Raw genomic sequence first — 7,710 nt, 5'->3', positions numbered from 1 at the left:
GTGACATGGGGAATGTTTGTGTTTTGTTGGTTTTGGGTGTTTTTATGGTAAAGGGGTTGTTGGGTATAGTATATGGGTTTGTGTGGAGTACATGTGTCTAGTGTTGTCTATGTATGTTTAGTTGTCTAGGAGAGTCTATGGTTACCTGAATGAGTTCCCAATTAGAGACAGCTGATTTCGGTTGTCTCTGATTGGGAGCCTTATTTAGGGTAGCCATAGGCTCTCATTGGTTGTGAGTAATTGTCTATGTCAGAACGTTTGTAGCCTGTTGTATGTGCACGACGTTTATTAGCTTCACGATCGTTTGTTGTTTTGTTAGTTTGTATTAAGTGTTTCGTGTTTATTTTTCGTCGTCTTTAAAATAAAAGAAGATGGCTTATTTTCCAAATGCTGCGTTTTGGTCTGTCAATCCGCCACACGATCGTGACAGAATTACTCACCATTATAGGACCAAGCGGCATGGAAAGCGGCAACAGGACCTACCTACACAGGATTCATGGACATGGGAGGAGATACTGGATGGGAAGGGGCCGTGGGCTCAACCGGGAGAATATCGCCTTCCTCGTGAAGAGCTGGAGGCAGCTAAAGCCGAGAGGAGGCGATATGAGGAGGCAGCACGGAGACAAGGCTGGAAACCCGTGAGTACAACCCAAAAATTTCTTGGGGGGGGCCTTAAAGGGAGTGTGGCGAAGTCAGGTAGGAAACCTGCGCCTACTCCCTGTACTTACCGTGGAGAGCGAGAGTACGGGCAGACACCGTGTTACGCAGTAGAGCGCACGGTGTCTCCTGTACGCGTGCATAGCCCGGTTCGGTACATTTCAGCTCCACGTATCGGCCGGGCTAGACTGAGCGTTGAGCCGTATGTCATGAAGCCGGCCCAACGCATCTGGTCACCAGTGCGTCTCCTCGGGCCGGCGTACATGGCACCAGCCTTACGCATGGTGTCCCCGGTTCGCCTACATAGGCCGGTGCGGGTTATTCCACCTCCCCGCACTGGTCAGGCGACGGGGAGCATACAACCAGGTAAGGTTGGGCAGGCTCGGCGTTCAAGGGAGCCAGTACGCCTGCACGGTCCGGTATTTCCGGCGCCACCTCCCCGCCCCAACCCAGTACCACCAGTGCCTCCTCCACGCACTAGCTATATGGTGCGTGTCTCCAGCCCTTTACCACCAGTGTCTAAACCACGCACCAAGCCTCCTGTGTGTCCCCAGAGTCCTGTGCGTCCTGTTGCTGCTCCCCGCACTAGCCCTGAGATGCGTGTCCCCAGCCCGGTGCCACCAGTCCCGGCACCACGCACCAGGCCTACAGTGCGCCTCAGCCGGCAGGAGTCTGCCGTCTGCACAGCGATGACTGAACTGCCCGTCTGCCAAGCGCCATCTGAGCCATCCGTCTCCCCAGCGTCATCTGAGCCATCCGTCTCCCCAGCGCCATCTGAGCCATCCGTCTGCAATGAGCCTGCAAAGCCGCCCGTCTGCCATGAGCCTGCAAAGCCGCCCGTCTGCCATGAGCCCACTGAGCCGCCAGCCAGACAGGAGCCGCTAGAGCCGCCAGCCAGACAGGAGCCGCTAGAGCCGCCAGACAGACAGGAGCCGCTAGAGCCGCCAACCAGACAGGATCCGCCAGAGCCGCCAACCAGACAGGATCTGCCAGAGCCGCCAACCAGACAGGAGCAGCCAGATCAGTCAACCAGACAGGAGCAGCCAGATCAGTCAGCCAGCCTTGAGCAGCCAGATCCGTCAGCCAGCCATGAGCAGCCAGATCCGTCAGCCAGCCATGAGCAGCCAGATCCGTCAGCCAGCCATGAGCAGCCAGATCCGTCAGCCAGCCATGAGCAGCCAGATCCGTCAGCCAGCCATGAGCAGCCAGATCCGTCAGCCAGCCATGAGCAGCCAGATCCGTCAGCCAGCCATGAGCAGCCAGATCCGTCAGCCAGCCATGAGCAGCCAGATCCGTCAGCCAGCCATGAGCAGCCAGATCCGTCAGCCAGCCATGAGCAGCCAGATCCGTCAGCCAGCCATGAGCAGCCAGATCCGTCAGCCAGCCATGAGCAGCCAGATCCGTCAGCCAGCCATGAGCAGCCAGATCCGTCAGCCAGCCATGAGCAGCCAGATCCGTCAGCCAGCCATGAGCAGCCAGATCCGTCAGCCAGCCATGAGCAGCCAGATCCGTCAGCCAGCCATGAGCAGCCAGATCCGTCAGCCAGCCATGTGCAGTCCCTCAGTCCGGAGCTGCCATTCCTCAGTCCGGAGCTGCCATTCCTCAGTCCGGAGCTGCCATTCCTCAGTCCGGAGCTGCCCCTTACCCTGGTGCTGCCCCTTACCCTGGTGCTGCCCCTGACCCTGGTACTGCCCCTGACCCTGGTACTGCCCCTGACCCTGGTACTGCCCCTGACCCTGGTACTGGCCCTTACCCTGGTACTGCCCCTTAGTCCGGAGCTGCCCCTTAGTCCGGAGCTGCCCCTTAATGCAATGGGGTTAATGTGGAGGGGGGTCATTTGGAGGAAGCCTAGGAGGTGGTTAGGGACTGTGGTGACGTGGGGACCACAACCAGAGCCGGAGCCGCCACCGTGGATGGAAGCCCACCCAGACCCTCCCCTAGACTGTGTAATGGTGCGCCCGGAGTTCGCACCTTAAGGGGGGGGTTATGTCACGCCCTGGCCTTAGTATTCTTTGTTTTCTTTATTATTTTAGTTAGGTCAGGGTGTGACATGGGGAATGTTTGTGTTTTGTTGGTTTTGGGTGTTTTTATGGTAAAGGGGTTGTTGGGTATAGTATATGGGTTTGTGTGGAGTACATGTGTCTAGTGTTGTCTATGTATGTTTAGTTGTCTAGGAGAGTCTATGGTTACCTGAATGAGTTCCCAATTAGAGACAGCTGATTTCGGTTGTCTCTGATTGGGAGCCTTATTTAGGGTAGCCATAGGCTCTCATTGGTTGTGAGTAATTGTCTATGTCAGAACGTTTGTAGCCTGTTGTATGTGCACGACGTTTATTAGCTTCACGATCGTTTGTTGTTTTGTTAGTTTGTATTAAGTGTTTCGTGTTTATTTTTCGTCGTCTTTAAAATAAAAGAAGATGGCTTATTTTCCAAATGCTGCGTTTTGGTCTGTCAATCCGCCACACGATCGTGACATTGGGACGATTCTGGGCAGTCATTAATTTTGATTCCGGGCCGAGACTGACACCCGATTCTGGGCCGATTCAATCAGTTCTGGCCCCCCTGAAGAGGGCCGCTTCTGGGCCAAGTCCTCATTGCTAGCTGGGTATGATCGTTTTCTTGTCCCTAAAAAGCTTAATTAATCAGGGAGATTTTCGAGCTGCGTGCCTGCGGGGTCTGGAGAGCAGCCTGGGTAGCACACTATACTAAGCTACCTGTCATTTCTCGGATTCCAAAATATATTTCACTGTGTAAAGTCATTGGGTATAGGCTATACACCGCAGAATTAGGCCTAATATTTAGCTAATGAATGACGGGTATATTTTTATAGCCCTAATATTTAGCAAATTAATGGCCTAATATCTAGATAACATTTAGCTTCTTACTTCGGCTACACATCTTTAGCCTCTCTCTTCCAGGTGTTCCCGTGCACAATAGGTTATCGACATTGCTGTACTGATGCATTGCAAAAAAACAGACTAGATGAGCACCCTGAAAAAAAAGATCCAAATGAATTGACAATCATTAGAAAAATGGAAATCACTTGCAAACCATTTGAGCAATGAGGCATGCAATGACATGATGTAAAAGATGCACAGGCTAAACAGCATGGGTTGTTGAATTGCTGCATTTAAATATGAGTTCCAATATTATTTTTCAGTACATTGAGGTATTACAGTGTGTCCGGAAGTATTCAGACCCCTTGACTTTTTTCACATTTTGTTACATTACAGCCTAATTGATTAAATATTTAATTTTCTCAGCAATCTACACACAATACCCCATAATGACAAAGCAAAACAGTTTATTTATTTTAGCAAAATTAAAAAATAGAAGTACCTTAATTTACATAAGTATTCAGGCCTTTTGCTATGAGACTCGAAATTGAGCTCAGGTGCATCCTGTTTCCATTGATCGGCCTTGAGATGTTTCTACAACTTGATTGGAGTCCACCTGTGGTAAATTCAATTGATTGGACATGATTTAGCAAGGCATACGCCTGTCTATATAATGTCCCACAGTTAACAGTACATGTCAGAGCAGAAACCAAGCAATGAGGTCTAAGGAATTGTCTGTAGAGCTCAGAGACAGGATTGTGTCAAGGCACAGATCTGGGGAGGGTATCAACACATTTCTGCAGCATTGAAGAACACCAAGAACACAGTGACCTCCATCCTTCTTAAATGGAAGAAGTTTGAAAACCATCAAGACTCTTCCTAGAGCTGGCCGCCCGGCCAAACGGGGGAGAAGGGCCTTGGACAGGGGGGTGACCAAGAACCCCATGGTCACTCATCCGCTCAGGACCTCAGACTGGGGCGAAGGTTCACCTTCCAACAGGACAATGACCCTAAGCACACAGACAAGACAACGCAGGATTGGCTTCGGGACAAGTCTCTGATTGTCCTTGAGTGGCCCAGCCAGAGAACGGACTTGAACCTGATCAAATATCTCTGAGAGACCTGAAAATAGCTGCACAGCAACGCTCCCCTTCCAACCTGACAGAGCTTGAGAGGATCTGCAGAGAAGAATGGGAGAAACTCCCCAAATACAGGTGTGCCAAGTTTGTAGCGTCATACTCAAGAAGACTTGAGGCTGTAATCGCTGCCAAAGGTCAACTTCAACAAAGTACTGAGTGAAGGGTCTGAATACTTATGTAAATGTGATATTTCAGTTTTTTTTTAATAAATTAGCAAACACTTCTAAAAACCTGTTTTTGCTTTGTCATTATGGGGTATTGTGTGTAGAGTGATGAGGAAAAATTGACATTTGATCAATTGTGGAATAAGGCTGTAACGTAACAAAATGTGGAAAAAGTCAAGGGGTCTGAATACTTTCCTGAAGGCACTGTATTTGCAGTTGTCACTATGACAATGAACACACCCTGAAGCACTGAACGGTCTGTGTAACCATTAATAGAACTACAGCATGCAGTAGGATGCGTTGATCAGTTGATGGACAGGCATACTAGAGAACGATAAATGATAAACGGTCCGCTGGTGTGACTGCTCGCCAACATTTACAGTTATTTATTATTTTCCGTTATAGTTATCGTCCTTGGTGTGGACGGCCCTTTAATCTCATATGGACCAAAGTCAGATATCTGATCAGAATTCAGCATTTTGAGCTCCAACTTGATTGCTTCAAGCCAAGGTTTAGATACTTAGGCTCGTCTTGTATTCCCCAATGTACCGGCAACATTTGTATGATGTGGATTAAACAAACTGTCATTAGCTATGTACATAGACTCGTTCCTTCTGAACCAAATGTATATTATGATAATGAGCAGAGCTCCATGAAAGCCCTTTGATTGCCAAGAGGTATAAAGAAAGCCTGTATTAATTTACCACAGTTTTCCTTCCTCCCCACATCACTGACTCCTCTAATGTGATTACATCCCACAGGACAACTAGGGAGGCTGCTGGCGCTCTTGGCAATTCTATAACAAATCAATCAAATCAAATTGTATTTGTCACATGCTTCGTAAACAATAGACTAACAGTGAAATGCTTACTTATGGACCCTTCCCAACAATGCAGAGAGAAAAAATTATATAGAAAAATATTAACACAAGGACGATAACTTGGCTACATACATGGGTACCAGTACTGAGTTGATGTGCAGGGGTATGAGGTAATTGAGGTAGATATGTACATATAGGTAGGGGTAAAGTGACTAGGCAACAGGATAAATAATAAACAGTAGGAGCAGTGTATGTGATGAGTCAAAAGAGTTGGTGCAAAAAGTGTCAATGCAGATAGTCCGGTTAACTATTTAGCAGTCTTATGGCTTGGGAGTAGAAGCTGTTCAGGGTCCTGTTGGTTCCAGACATAGTGCATCGGTGCAGCTTGCCATTCAGTAGCAGAGAGAAAAGTCTATGATGGGTGGCTGGAGTCTTTGACAATTTTTATGGCCTTCCTCTGACACTGCCGGTTAAAGGTCCTGAATGGCAGGGGGCTCGGCCCCAGTGATGTACTGGGCCCTACGCACTACCCTCTGTAGCGCCTTGTGGTCGGATGCCAAGCAGTTACCATACCATGCGGTGATGCAGCCAGTCAAGATGCTCTCAATGGTGCAGCTGTAGTTGATGTTGACTGTTGAAGAAAACTCTCTGTATGGTCTATAGCTTATCATGAGGTATTCTAACTCCGGCGAGCAAAAACCAGCATCCCGGAGTCGCCTCTTCACTGTTGACAATGAGACTGGTGTTTTACGGGTACTATTTAATGAAACTGCTAATTGAGGACTTGTGAGACTTCTCAGGCTCTACTACCTCTTTCGTGCCAACGTTTCCTCTTTTGAGTCCCGGGGATTAGGGCCTGGTCTGTAGTAAGCAGAACATCCACAGCTGTTCTGGTGTCCAGAACCTGTTTCCGGTCATAGGAAATGATGGCGGAGACTCTATGTTAAAAAAATGTTAAGATCAATGTACAAATTACAGAAAATAGCAGAATTGGTCAGGAGCTTGTAAAAAGGCTGCTATCCACTGCAGCACCATTTTCTTACGTAGAAAAAGAGACTAAAAACACTTGCTCTGTGATGTTCCGCAGAGACAGGACTTCAGTGACTCTGTAGTTAGCATTCTGTTTGTGATACTGGTTGATATCATGGCATATTGGGTGGCCCTGACTCCCTTACAGTTTATAAGATGCTGTGTCTCTACTCACTCCCTCGCTCCTCACTTGATCTCTTCCTCCCTTTCTCTCTCCTTCCTCCCTTTTTTTGTCCTATCCCACTCTTTCAATCTCAAAGACTATCTTAAATCTAGTTTACTGACCATCAAAGGCCGTCAAATGTCATTGTTTGTGTAACGGAGGGTTGAATCCACAGCCTCCTCCCTTTTAAAACCCAAGTTCTGACCATATCATCAAGTCCAGAGGGGACGGGGGACGGGATGGGGGAGGGTGTATTTGTGCTGTAGGGAGCCCTGTGTTTTAGGGGTGGCAGGCAAGCCCCTACTGTTTCCCTACTGTTTTAGGGAGGGATTAGTAAAGGTGGAGTGATTACTGGTGCTTTGTATCTCCCCTTGTGAATTAGTAAACTCCTCTTTTATCTTTTATCCTGTCTTATTGTGCAGGAAGCTGCATTCCCCTCCCCCACCCCTCTTTTCATGGGCCAACCTCAACACGCTGGGGGGTTTACACACATTAACCTGGAAGAGCTGATCTGAAACATTTTATTGAAAGGCCCCCAGATAGAATTCATCTCAACTAAATGCTTAGTTTCACTGTGGAATCCATAGGTAACACATTCTGTATGCTTGACCCAGAAACATGGTGATTTTTGTGTGATTTGTAACACTACTGGAATGGTATTTTTGCCAAATGGGTATCAGCTCAATAATTTCGTATCCATTAAAAGTTATTTGTGTTTCTTCCATTCCACATTTTCCAAGTATTCCAATGCCAAGCAAATATGTATTCCCCAAGGGGTGAGTTTGGAAGGCGTTTGGGATCAGGTTGAACCTGGTCCCGAGTACCTCTGGAGGAGAGCCTCAGCAGAACGCTCTGGGGACTGATCGGATTCCAAAGCCCTAAAAATGTCATAATCCCTCAGA

This window comes from Salvelinus fontinalis, chromosome 3 (assembly GCF_029448725.1).
Source record: "Salvelinus fontinalis isolate EN_2023a chromosome 3, ASM2944872v1, whole genome shotgun sequence".
Taxonomy (NCBI): domain Eukaryota; kingdom Metazoa; phylum Chordata; class Actinopteri; order Salmoniformes; family Salmonidae; genus Salvelinus; species Salvelinus fontinalis.
The sequence above is the reverse complement of the archived record's forward strand: the minus strand, read 5'-3'. Positions refer to the sequence as shown.